This window comes from Engystomops pustulosus, chromosome 4 (genome assembly GCF_040894005.1).
Source record: "Engystomops pustulosus chromosome 4, aEngPut4.maternal, whole genome shotgun sequence".
In the NCBI taxonomy this organism is placed as follows: domain Eukaryota; kingdom Metazoa; phylum Chordata; class Amphibia; order Anura; family Leptodactylidae; genus Engystomops; species Engystomops pustulosus.
Genome location: NC_092414.1, coordinates 157382696 through 157397270, shown reverse-complemented (window position 1 = coordinate 157397270; position 14575 = coordinate 157382696). Strand labels below are relative to the sequence as shown.

At 40.8% G+C, this 14575-nt stretch overlaps 1 long non-coding RNA gene across 1 annotated transcript in view; it reads right to left on the bottom strand.

The window, feature by feature from the left end:
• LOC140127482 (uncharacterized) overlaps positions 1–14575 on the bottom strand; it is a 475084-nt gene that overhangs the window by 119257 nt on the left and 341252 nt on the right. Inside the window, exon 3 of the long non-coding RNA XR_011854996.1 lies at positions 11959–12110. This is a non-coding gene — a long non-coding RNA (uncharacterized lncRNA). The remainder of the gene's footprint in view (positions 1–11958; positions 12111–14575) is intronic.

Genomic DNA, 14575 nt, shown 5'->3' with positions numbered 1-14575 from the left:
CTCAAACAACCCTTAAGTGCAGACGGCTTCACTGAGGCTTGGATAGGAGATAATCTTGCTCGTGCTTAAGCCCAGAATACTGTGGTGCCAATGTCCCGAAAGGATGCAAGTCCGAACAAATCAATATGAGTAGAAAGAGGAAGGACGGCACTCACCCAAATTCTGTGTGAAATGTAGGTTCTTCTTTATTGGAAATACGATCCAAACATCAAAACCAGGGTACAGCGGGGAGGGAGTGATGCATGGTGCTCAAAGGAAGGCTACGGCCGTTTCGCGCTATCTGCGCTTCTTCCGGCCTCCGTGTGGGGATTAAAATGACTAACAGGGTTATAAGCTCCTAGGGTGGGACGGATACCCGCCCTATTCAGGTAATACAATATACAATAGGTTACCCATCATGTCACACAAAAGGCAGGTGCCAATCAACCGCTGCCTGGATCACGAACATTGGCTAAAACTCACCTATGGTTTCTATGCGCCGCACTTGCACTCCCATTTCCCAGGTGCGTCCGTGGTACGCGGTAACTTCCGGACTCAGCCGGTGGCCCCGCCCCCAACAGGACGCTCCACGTGGGATGCGTCACCTGATCCTAGCCCCGCCCACCGCACTCACCGGTCACATGACGTGTCGCCGCGGCAACCGCTGACACAGTCTCCGTGACATTGCGTGAGCAGCTAAGGTAGGGAAACGGGTACTAAGGAGGGAGGGTGCGCATGCGCAATGACCAGAATGGTGATACGAAGCCTTATATCATTGTGACCTGTGTGTATTACATATGTATTATGTACCTGATATGACTACCAATTAGAGCTACATAAATACCTGTGACTTAAAAGCAATGGGGTGGATGGATCTTCCACCTAATCACCCAACATGTACAGTGCAATTTTTTCAAGCTACAAGGATGTATAAACCTAGACCAAAGTAATGTTAAAGCTCAAAGAAAAACGCTCCAATCAATTTTATCGTTCAACCCCACTGGTCCCATGGCATTTGATCGTATAATCCATCTATTCCCTTTTTGTAACAACAGGCGTTCCCTGTCTCCTCCCCTCTCTGGAATTCCTATGACCTCAATGCCAGCGAACTTTAAAGCTTTTACATCTCCATCATGGCATTCACGTATATGCTTTATGAGGCGGGGGGCTCCTACACCTGTTTCAATTGATCTCAAATGTTCCCTTATCCTCTGATAAAGAGGTCTAATTGTTTTGCCTATATAATATCTTTTGCAACTGCAAATTAGAACATATACGACAAAGCTGGTTTTGCAGTTTATGAAACTATTTACTTCCACTCTTTGTCCTCCAAAATCTATCACCTTTTTGGCTACATTATGCGGGCAGCATCTACACCTGCCACATCTGAAGATGCCTTTAATGGGGCCCCTTTCTAACCAATTTTTGTCCTTCTGTGCGGAAGTATACGAACTTCTCACTAATTTGGACTTGATGGTTCTACCTCTCCTAAAACTGACCAAAGGTCCACCTTCTGCTATCGTGGCCAGTTCTGCATCGTTTTCTATTATGTGCCAGTTGTCTTTTAGGGCCTTTTTTATAAGATCTGCCATGGGAGAAAAGTCAAATGTAAAGGAGAATCTCTCTTGGCCCTCTCTCTTCTGTTTCCTTTTTTTCAGTAAAACTTCTTGTTCTTTTTTACTTGCCTTCTCATAGGCTCTATCTATTATCGTGCTAGGGTACCCTCTTCTCTTTAACCTCTGTTTCAATTCCTCAGCCTGTTCCTCGTAACCTTCTCTTGTGTTATTAACGCGTCTCAGCCTGAGGAATTGTCCATATGGTACCGCTCTCTTGACATGACTGGGATGGTAGCTGTTAAAATGCAGTAAGGAATTAGTCGCTGTTTTTTTCCTGTGTACTGATGTGCAAATCTTGTTATTTTTTACCTCCACTAACACGTCCAAGAACTCAATGACATTTTCACTGATTGTGTGGGTGAACCTCATGTTCATATCATTATGATTGTTCAGGGATTCGACCATATCGTCAAACATCTCCTTGGTCCCAGACCATAGGATGAACACATCATCCACGTATCTTCTGTACATTTTTATGTGTGTGAGATAGGGGTTGCTGGTGTTATAAATGTATTTACTTTCAAACACTGCCAGGAAGATGTTAACGTATGTGCAGGACACGGGAGTGCCCATGGCGGTGCCGTCGCCCTGCACATACCACTCACCATCAAACAGAAATGCATTGTGGCTTAGGATGAAATATAGTGCCTCACAGATAAATCTCATGTAGTCTTCACCTTTTTGTGCGTTCTTTACTACTTCTCTTACTGCTTGTACCCCCTTCTCATGGGGGATGCCGGTGTACAAGCTCTCTACGTCAATAGACGCCAACAACCAGTGTTCCTCCCATGTCTGTTGGTTTAAAGCATTTAAGAATTCATTTGTATCTTTTAAATATGAGGGGATATCTTTTAAAACCGGCCTCAGTAACCAGTCCATATATTGTGAAAGCGGCTCCGTTATCGAGCCTATGCCCGCCACGATCGGGCGCTCTGGTGGGTTCTCTAGGTTTTTATGGACTTTTGGTAAAAAATGCCATTCTGGTTTTTTAGGGAAGGGAGGCAACAATCTCTCTGCCATTTTTTTGGATAATGTGCCTTTTTCCACATGTGACCTTAAAAATGTTCTTAATTGTGTCACATATTTTTGTGTGGGGTCCCCGGGTAGTTTGTGATACGTTCCCTCATCCCCTAGTAGTCTCATAGCCTCTGCCCTGTATTTGGCACTTTCCATTACCACTATGTTGCCCCCCTTATCGGCCTGTTTAACTGTGACCCCTTCGTCTTTTCTTAACGCTTCCAGTGCCAAATATTCCTCCTTCGTCATATTGTAATTATCTTTTCTGTAGATCAATGCTTCCATATCCTTAACTACCAACTTACGAAAGAGATCTATGGTGCCCCCTTGTTGAATCTGAGGGTTAAATCTGGACGTATTGCCCCCTTTAAAGGTTTCTTTTTCCTCAACTGGTCTTTTCTCTTCCTCACTGGCTAGAAACAAAATACATTCCTTTTCTAAGTTCCCCCGTAGCGAAAAAACCTAAAGGGCCTATTTCTAGGGGTACTTCCACTTCCTTAGTAATGTCTTTCCTCCTATTCTGTTCATTATGTGAGAAGAATTTTTACAAATTCATTCTCCTTAACCCTTTGAATAGGTCGATTTCAAATTCAACTCTATTGAACTGTTCTGTAAAACAAAAACTCAACCCTTTCTGTAATGCTGACACACAATTTTTATCTAGAGTCCGGTTAGAGAGGTTAATGACTAAAACGTCCTTTTCTTCTGTTAATTCTGTCATTTCCTCCAGGTTACTTGTTTCCTTTTTTGTCGTCTTGTTCTTGCGGTTCCTCTTTCTTCCTCCTCTTCTGGTGCGCTTCCTAAAGGGACGATTTCGTTGGGACCTCTGTCTGATCTTTCTGTCTCCTTTTCTCTCTGCTTTTGAAGGGTCTCCTCTGAGGCACTTGAGTCTGAGTCAGTGGTCCAGTAGTCTCTCCCGGATCATCTTGGGTTGCGATTCTTTTGCGCGAACTCGTTCCTTTTTGGGCCCCTCTGTGGTTTCCAATTGAATATTTTACTGTTGGCAAAATCTTGTTTATCTCTTAAAAATTTGTCTTTCTTTCTCTCCTTTATATCTGTCTGAATTGGCACTAGTTTCTTCTCCAAGTTCTTCAAGAAGGTGTCGTATTGTTGGGGGGTCAACCTTTTCCTTAGTTCCAACTTCGTTTTACACAAATCCTCCGTCACCTTTTCGTACTCCTCTTCGTTCCTCTTAAGTATAATCCTTAACAAAGTGAGTGCATGTTCCAGGTGTGCCTCATCCCATACTTTTCTGAAAGCCGGGTCATTTTCAAACTGTGAGGGTTCCTTATACGATCGTAGTCCTCTCGAGACCCTTTTACATTCGTGGTACGACCTTAGTGAATTTATAGACCAGAACAGGCGTATTTCTTTTTCTGCTAGATTCTTCACCCTGTGTTCTAGAGCCTTTGTGCTTATCATGAATATATCATCCTTTTCGTTGCACTGTACAAAAAAAGCATCTGCATCCTCCCTCCCTTGTTTTATTAACCCTTCTCCTGAGACACTTGCCGTCTGTTGTATGTTGCTCCATACTTCTAGTTTTCTCTTTTCAAAGAGATGTCAACTGGGTGCTGGTTCTGCAATATCAGAGCTCAAACTTTTTGGTCTTTGGAGGAAAGCAACCCTTCTTCTATGATGTTGCTCTTTGTTAAGATTGCCCTTTGCTACTAGAAGCCCCAGCAAGTCCTTCCAAAGCTATGTAGCCTTCAAACTCTTAGCACAACAAAAGGACTTAAAAGGAGCTAAATCCTCCTGGCACCACAGGTATAACACATATGTGAGAATAAAAAGGATAATGCCAGCTCACCTACCCCCTTTCGGTGTCGAACTCGGCACGGGCCACCCTTCTGCTGGGGCACAACAATGTCGAAAAAATGAAGAATTCACGGTCCAGCCAGGCTCCAAACACCAAGGATTTTATTTAGTGCATATACAAAACTTCAGTGATCCACTCAGATAGACAGTAGTGCCTACGCGTTTCGGACAGTGTCCCTGTCCTTAGTCATGGCTGCCATGACTAAGGACAGGGACTTAAATGGGATGAAACATTAATGTCCTATTTTGTGGGGAAGGCCCCAACCCAATCAACCATTCAGGATGTCATAAACATAGGGCATGGAGTCGTAAGCAGTCTGTTCTGTGTCTTGTCTGTCCCATTCTCTTCTGTTTGAGCTGTAACTATAGCTGGGGCTTCCTTCTACTACAAAAATTTTGAAGCCAACTCCTTCCTGTTGAGTTCTCCCTGTTTAGGACAACCTGCATAGTAAATCAATGCAGGGCCCGGCCAATAAAAAAAATGATAGCCTATCCTAGAGAAAGGTCATCAATAAAAGTGCCCAGAAAATGGATAAGATTTATGTTGCAAGTTTTCCCAAGTGTTCTAACTACCAAAATTATATCTTTGTATCAATATCGGTTACACATGATTTGGTTTTGCTGTAACAGTTCAACACTTATGTTACTCTGAAGTAATAGGTTGTATAATGATAGCACATCAGAGCACTAAGAAGAAGAATCTAGAATCACACATTAACTGGTTCATCAGTTTTGATGAATGTTCAATGAGTTTTAGAGAAAAAAGAAAATTAAACCTATATTAAGATAGAAGAAATTGTCCTGGGAACTGGCCATATGTAAGTACTAAATGCTGTCTACTGGCCTCTTTCCTGAATGGCCACAGTCAGAATTGTTAGTTTTGAACTCTCATTTATTTACACAGAAATGAATTCTAATGAGTTCAATATTTTATTTTCACCAGTGACCACACTGAATTAATTTCCTTCCATTATTAATTCAATCTTGAGGAAAAAATAATGAAATATAAATGCATCACAATGAAAGCGTTGAACACAGTTGTATCTCAGGTCAGTTACTAATTAGATAATGGAGGAGGTGGGGTGAAATATGTCCAGAAGACAAGTATACATAAGCCTGCTCCAACGGTAATTAGTCAGCGCCACCGTATATTAATTTAAGGTCATCATTACCTTCATTGTGAGAACTTTAGTGGATGACTTGGAGAGCAGATGGGGACAAGTATTTTCTAATGATAAAATGCTTCGTCCAGCTAGAGAAATTTATAAAGTACTATGTATCATTTTTTATAGACTTACAGAAGGTATGGAGAGTATTCAGATCCATTTATATTTTTCACTCTTCATATCTTGACAGAAAAAAAACTGAAATGTAGATGTTTTTGCTAATTTATTAAACAAGAAAAACTGAAATATCACATGGTCATAAGTATTGAGCCCCTTTGCTCATTATTGAGTAGAAGCAGCTTTTGAGCTAGTACAGCCGAGTCTTCATGCGACAAGTTCTTTTTATTTAGGGATCCTCTGCCATTCTTCAGTTCTCCAGTTCCCTCAAGTCAGATGGTGAACATTGAAGGACAGCCATTTTAAAATTTCTCCAGAAATGCTCAATCTGGTTTAGGTCAGGGCTCTGGCTGGACCAGTTAAGAATAGTCTCAGAGTTTCGGGCGTGGGCTGAGCAAGCTGCAAGATGGCCACACTTCTGAGAGCATTCTGCCTCCATTGGTTACCAACAGTCTGTGCCACTCTGTTGCTCTGAAGGACCCAAGCGGTGTGGGATGAAATCACTCTGCCTGTGTCCCGTCACAGAGGAGAAGAACCGGGAAGATGAAGAGGACGCGAATCGTGGCATGGAAGAGTGACAGGAGTCAAGATAAGTAACTTGAGCATATTATAACATAAGGGAGGCTATACATTATAGATGCGAGGCTGTAATATTATATAACAGGGGTGCTGTGTATAATATTGGGGCTGTATATTATAAGGGGGGCTGTATATAATAAGAGGAGCTGTATATAATATAATGGGCTGTATATAATAAAAGGGGGGCTGCATATAATATAAAGGAACTGTATATAAGGGGGGCTGTATATAATAAGGGGGATGTGTGTAATAAGGAAGGCTGTATGTAATATGGTGGGCTGTATTTAATAAGAAGGCTGTAATAATATAAGATGGGCTGCATAATATGTAATAAGGGGCCTGTAATATTATATAATAATGTTTTTTTTTTTTATAATATAATGGGGGATGTATATAATGTAATAAGGGTCTGTTGTGTCATGAGAGGTTTATATTATTTAGGAACACTGTTATTTAGATGACTTTATACTGTACGTCACTGTGGTATATTATGGGTGCAGTGCGGAGATGTGGTGCCAAGAGCTGAAGACATCTGGCATTAAATTGAAGAGTCATGTGCGGAAGAAAATGTAATTAGTCGATCGTTGCCTAAGTTCTCAGCATTCTTTTATCAGGTTGTAGATTCTTTTTAAAAGTTTGTCTGTGAATTCAGTAGTCCGTTGGTCTGTTGTTGGGGGGGGGGGGGCATTTCAGGTTTTCAAATTAGGCAGCAAATAGACTAGAATCGGCCTTGAGCCATTTGCCAACATCCAGACCACAGAACAATCTGCATCTGAGACACTTAATAAAGAGATGATGGTCAGACTATGGGGCTTCTTGCAGGTTCATTGGTACATAGAAAACAATATGGGAGAGCTCATAAGATTCCATAATAAGCTTATTGATAACCATATCACCTTGAGGAAAAACTTCAGGAGAATAAAGATAAACTTTCTGACCTCAAGGACAGAAACCAATGAAACAATGTGAAACTCGGGGGCATCCCTGAAATAGTGCCACAGGCAGTTCTGAGGAGGTATATCACCAACATAATGAAAGCCCTGCTGCTTGAGGTTCAATAATAGGAACTAATAATTGACAGGGCCCACAGGGTACCAAAACCAAGGATCTTTCATGAAGAAGTGCCAAAAGACTATTATTCAAATTTATTTTTTCACGTAAATACAAATAGTTCATCCTTTCCTATATGAGGACATTCATCTCTATAAGGACCTATCCCAAGCTACATTGCAAGCTAGGAAAAATTCCGTATGCTAACGTCTCTACTGAGGGAAGCGGGAGTGCCATACAGATAGAGATATCCTGGTCCAGCAGAATGACAAGCTGCAGATCTTTGGGCATCCGGAAGATGGATCGCCATTTCTTCTTTCCCTAGGCCTCCAAGTCCCGAAAGAACCAGACACACCGGCCAACAAAGGCCCAACACTCGTAAACCAATAGTGGCAGGTCCACCCTTGAGGGAAGTAAGCTAGCAGAACACAACTTTTTTGTCCACAAGTTTTTTCTGATGGACTTGTTTTTTTTTGTATGTTATATTCTGTTGCCCCAGTGAGATGTTTGCTGGTTCTATGATAAGCAAGCAGTACAACATAAGCCTTTTATAACACTACTGGTTAGATTGTTTAGTTACTCTTTTTGTTATCTCAGGGGACCACGCTTACAGCAAGATTTTTGTGGTAGGCATGTTGCTTAAATTATTCTCTTTAAATGCAATGGGGCTAAACTCCCCATAAAAAGGGAATGCTTTGTGGAAGGATGCACTTTCATTGCATTCAGATGCTATATTTGCTCAACAATGATCTAAAGTCACTGCTTTGTTATTTTAGCTGTGTGCTTACCTTACAGTCATTGGGGCAGATTTACTTACCCTTTCCATTCGCGATCCAGCGGCGCGTTCTCTGCGGTGGATTCGGGTCCGGCCGAAATTCATTAAGGCAGTTCCTCCGATGTCCACCAGCATCGGAACGCACTCAAGTTCACCGGCCTATTCCTAGTGAAGGTAAGTGAAAGCTCCGCGACACTTTTCTTTTTTTAAATGCAGCAGTTTTTCGGAATCTGTTGAGTTTTCGTTCGGCCACGCCCCCCGATTTCCGTCACGTGCACGCCACAATCCGATCGTGTGCGCCAAAATCCCGGGGCAATACAGGGGAAATACAGGGGAAATCAGTTTATTTGAACACAGCGGGACTCCAGTTAAGAAGTAAAACCTTCTAAAGAAGGATTCAAAGGAAATGGGCAGCATGTGAGTTAAATGTGACTATCACAGCAAAGGGCTGAATACTTATGACCATGTGATATTTCCTTTTTTCTTGTTTAGTTTAATAAATTAAGTACAGAAGCAGCCAAATTACCGTTGGATCAATTCCCGATATATCAGATAAAGAAGCACAGGAAGGGAGTGAGTGTGATTAATAAATAAAATAATCCAGAAAAGATACTCTTACCGTGGTTCAGACGTAAAACGTACCCACAGGCTGGGGGTCGGGGGTACCAGGGGGAACTGGATATCTGTCCCTAGATTGTACCCTTTGACTCCCACCCCCTTACAAGGGCAGTCCACAGCTATCCCTGTTAGACTGAAGCATGCCTCCTTTTAGCAAACATATCTACATTTCAGTTTTTTTCTGTCAAGATGGAATGCACAGTATACAGCAATTACCAATTGGCTGCAATGACACAAAGAGTGAAAAATGTGAAGGGGTCTGAATATTTTCTGTACCCTGTGTATATATTTTTAAATTATATACAGAATTATTTTGCCAATTAGTGAATTTGTATTATAAAATATAAATAGTTTCTATAAAAGCCTGATATTCTCCACATGTACAGGAGCCTACAGTGATTTTTAATTCTCATCTATTGTAAATTTTATTTTAGTATCCCAGGTGAGCTATCTAATATTTGCCTACATATATATACAGGGTTTACTATTAGAATCTGGGTTGCTGTATGCTTCAAATGGGTGACCCCTTGTGACGCTGATGATCAAGACCACTATAAACCAAGGGGGAGATTTATCATACCATATGATGGAATTCCCGCCCCTCCACATACATCAAGAAGCTCCTGTCCCTTGATGTATCCGGCAGGCCGGCCTGTGAAACATTTACTTCTAGGACCTGGAGTAAAAATATAAACAGCAGCTGAACTTTTACCTGTAAAAGTAATTGTGCAGGCGCCGGTACAAGAACGCCCCTCCCTGACCCTCTCCACGCTGGCACCTTCAAGCCCCTCGACACCCCTTAGCGAGGAGATGGTCTATAGATGGAAGTAATCCCAATTGCTGGTGGTTTGCTGGCAATTTCAAATATTTCAGGGCTTCTATGCCAGTTTTCTGACAGAGAAGCTCTTATAAATCTTCCCCAAGAGCCAATCCTTTCCCACTCTTACTTACTCTGTCTAACTATAATGCTTTTTACATTTTTTTTAACAATTGATGAAAATTGACACCTTAAATATTAATAATTAGCGTCTCTTCTGGCTTTAATTTATCTGAATGGGGTTTTTTGTACAGACTCATTTTGATGGGGCAGTTGCAATTTTTTTTCCAAAACAATTGCCCCATGTTAATATTCAGTCCTATTTTGATATAAGTTCAGTAGGTCTTAGCTGATTTTTTCCCACCATGACAGACATGAAGAAATACTATCTACATGCACTGCACATGGCCATCACTTCAGATTGCATAAGGTTGGTCTTTTGTGAACTGTAAATAGGACTGACATCCATTTATGAAGAGGATTTTTTTTCTGCCTCTTTGTTATGACAAACAATGTTTTTCAATCATGAATGAATGCATTTACAAAGTTAAATGTATGAGGGTTGAATCTCATAAACTACTATACAAAAAGCATCCCAGAAAGTAATCTAACAATAGAAAAAGAAGGATGATCATGTGGAATAGAAATACATATCTTTATTACATATATTCAAATTTCAAAAAAACTATTAAAAAAGCACAACCATTTGTTTGCATACAAAACCCCCTGCTTACGATAAGTGGTACCAGTCTTGGAGAAAGGAAAAGATACATAAGTTACGCAGAGCATATATTAGTAAATTGTGGAGGAATGTAATATACAAAAAAATCATGATCTGACAAAAGGTCAGGATTGAAATAACAAATAAGTATTAGGGCTCATGCGTGTGCCCGCCCGACCATAGCCGTACGGGTACTTGTCGGGCACGCTGGAGAGGAGAAGCAAGCGCTGCTCGCCCCACCTCTCTCCATAGAGAATAGAGCCACATGGCTGTTCTTACGGCCAAAGATTGGGCACGTTGTGATCACCGTACCGAGCCCAGGCACCATACACAACTATGGGGGACTTATTTGTGACCATAAATTTGCGGCCATATATATGTCCCCTATACGATAGTGTGCATGGACCCTTTACACCTTCCTCTACTAAACAAGTGCATACATTATCAATGTCACTGAGAATACATAATTACCTCATGGATATAAAAAGTCCTATACCGGTAGAGGGCTAGCGGATCCCTACGTGTATTGCCTGTCTGCACAGGCTTAATCAACATTTATAAAGCCATGTTAAAAAATGATAAGAAGATTTCTAGGTCTTTTTTCATTGAAAGCCCTAATTGTGATGGCTTGTGGTTAATGCCCAAACAACGTCCTCAAATATGTGGGCAAATAATTCCCGTATCATAAGGATATTTGAGCTTCTTGTTTATTTTTGTGCTCTCACACTCGGATTCTCTTATTTACAAAAAATGCAAAGAAGCATTGCATTCGCCCCAACGAATATGTGTGAATACATGCAGAGGGAATGGATTATAGCCCGGTTCACATAGTCAGAGTCACCACTAGTAACCCTCTGCTCTCCACTGAGCAGTTTACTTATAGTGACCCCCCTCATATTAAACACTAGTCCATTAAGTGCACAGTTCATTGCTTTAGACAGTGAGTTGCTGTTCTCATTGTGTTGACACAAGCACTTGGCAGACATTGCTTAATGAGACTTGGATGAGTGAAAGGTTTTATTCAAATAGCAAAAAACTCAATTTCCATACAGCTGAATTTACTGTGCCCGGCACTTTTCTGTGTGAATCCTATGCATCATATAAAGATTGCAATGTAATAGCCATAGAAACGCAATGAAACTGCTTATAAGGAATGGTTAGAGCTGTCAGGTAGGATTTTCATTTGCTGCATCTGAAGCAAATTTTCAGGCTGAGGTAAAATGGGATATGTATAGATGGCATAAAGTAAGACAAAAACATCTAGTATGTAAAAAGGTGATATTCATCTGAATAGAGTAGAGCAGTGATGGCTAACCTATGGCACTGGTGCCAGAGGTGGCACTCAGAGCCCTTTCTGTGGGCACTCAGGCCATCACCAGAGATGACTCCAGGTATCTTCCTGCAGTCCCACACAGCCCAGGACTTTCTGTGCACAGAGCTATTTTAAAGTGACAGCTTTACCTGGGACTATTTTCTTTCTTTATTGGTGTCCTTATCAATGAAAGCTGTGACAGAGAAGGGAGTATAAATCACAAATTAAATTTCTGTGTTGACACTTTGCGATAAATAAGCGGGTCTTTGTTGTAGTTTGGGCACTCGGTCTCTAAAAGGTTTGCCATCACTGGTGTAGAGTAACTAACCAGTTACTAACATAAAGACTATGCTTATTGTATAGAACAAGTTACCTGATCCTCTTTCTTCTATGGAGCTTTAGCTGTAATCCACATTAATAATTCTTTCCACACTTTAGGGGTAAACTTGTGGTGGGCTTCAACTTGTACACAACAGCCAATGAGAACAAGCAGATGGGTGGAAGTAAAGGAGCAGTAACGTGGACCTGGGAAGAGATAAAACATTTTACAATGAAAAGTAGCAATATGTAAAAACGTAAATGTAATGTAAAATCATCTAACAATGTTTGGCTACAGCAATTTGGGCAAGATGGCTGCCCCCCCCCCTTTTCATGTACAAACTATATAATTCTAAAAACGTTCTGCTGGTAATGATAATGGTAATGGCAATAATAGAACCAGTTGAGGAAAAGTTGTATCAACAACTAAACAACAGCTAGGCTTTCAGACTACACAAGTGATGGTGACCTTACCCTGCAGACTATTGCGCTGTCCGCAATTAACCCACTATCTGGCACATCATGAGTAACCCTGCAAGAGGAAGAGGAGAACTTGCTTTTGCCTGGTAACTGCTGGTCAATGGAGTGGACAGATAGAGATAATAAAGCAAAGATACACTGACTAGTCCGACAGTCCAAAATCATGTCAGGATATCAAAGGATGTATCAAGAAATGGAAAACATGTAAACTATCAAACAAAAAAGACAGGCAGAGCAACAGCATTGAGCCACACAATACATGATCTCTGACCAAGAGCTCTGATATCAAGGAAGCCACATAGGATATTAATGTAGAAGTAGGTGACAGCTGAGGACTACCCAAGATGGTGGCCTTCATGTACCCTTAACAAGAACTACAAACAAGGAATGTAATACTGGCACACTTATGCCAAGCCTGTGTTGCTATATGTGGTCTATATGGCCAGTTCATAACTTGGACTAGGGCTCTTTCAGCCCTCACAAAAGAAAGTCACAAGAGGAAGTCCATGGAAAAAAAATGAATGATTGGGACCCACATCATTAGAAACAAGACCCTGTCAAGCCCAAAGTGGCATAGCTGACAGACAAGACATGTTAATTCCTCCACATATTGCTTAATACTGTCTTCTGATATATTCCATATGGGAATAAACTGTTATGTGATGATTTGTTACCATGTTGTCAGTGGTGTAGGCCAGTAAACATAGCATAATGTGTTCAAACTTCTCTACAGGGGCAGACAGCTGACAGTACAATGACTTCTGCTTTATTGCTTGGAAAACTTGTAATACAGACAACTCTCACTTCGCAGCAGAAGAAATCCTTTTAATAAGCATGAAGATAGAAGTGAATTTATAGAAATGTCTCAATCTAAGTGTACTCATGCCTTGTAGTAAAGTTTACCATCTGCCTTACTCCTCCTGTTGAAGAATTCCTCAGCCTATAAATATAGCATCGCATATGCTGCACATATCTGGGCCCAAACGCCACTCGTATTCTAAAATACAGGGTCCTGCTGCTCAAACCATTGTCACTGCTGACTTGTGACACCTAATATAATGTATGATTAAAAGAATAATGACAAGACATGACATTGATTACAAGCAAATACATGAGTACAAACATTTTGTGTAAAAAATTCATTGTTTTTCCAGAAAGAAATCATCCCCTTAGTGCTTGACATACTATGCCTGGAGTTCTGACAGTTAGCACTGCATGCAGCAATAGTACTTCAAAGAATGCATTCCAGTTCAGCTCATCAACTGAGCTTAACCAGCATCGAGAAACACGTGTCAGCTGTACTTACAGCTGACTTCCCTATGTAACACCTGTGGTTGGAGCGTGCTCTGATTGCAATTACAAGCTCCACTAAGGATGCAGTCATTCTCCCCCCCACAATCAGCTCTACCAGGGGCGTAACTATAGTGGTAGCAGCCATAGCAGCCGCTATGGGGCCCATAGTGTCAAGGGGCCCCATCATCCGACTTGACACACTAAAAAATGGTGGATGTGCAGGATTATATACATATTATGCTGCACCCTGCACAGCATAATATAATAATATATATATACAACATGTATGTGATGTATAGATTCTGTATCTGTGATATGTATTTGCTGTATGTGTATACAGTTTATGTTGTCTGTATATACTGTATGTATGTGTGTATATATGCTGAATGTTTGTATATGGCATTATATTTGTGTGTAAATTCTCTATATGCATGTGATTGAGTGTATAAATGTTTAATTGTAACTTGCAAGTGTGAGTATCCAAATATGTATATTTTTAAATTGTAAGGGGGCCCCATGGAGAAGCCTGCTATGGGGCCCCGCTTCTCCTAGTTAAGACACTGAGCTCTACCCACATCATACTAAGGGGCACTGATTATTGCAATAGCCATCCTGGCTCTTATCTAGGTCCATCAGTATTGTAGGGAATTATAATGAACAAGCAGTCAGACGATTGCATGTTTAGATCACATAGTAGGACAAATAAAAAATAACAAAAAGTTTTGAATAAAAAAATTATGTATCTATACCAAAAAAGTACTATTGTAAAGTAAAACATGTAAAATCAAGCTCTCAAGCTATCAAGCTTGATGATGCAAAATGTATAGACTTTTACCCATATTGTAGCACATTTGCTAAGAATTTAGGAAACTGCACTAAAGTGCTCTAGATTCATTAAG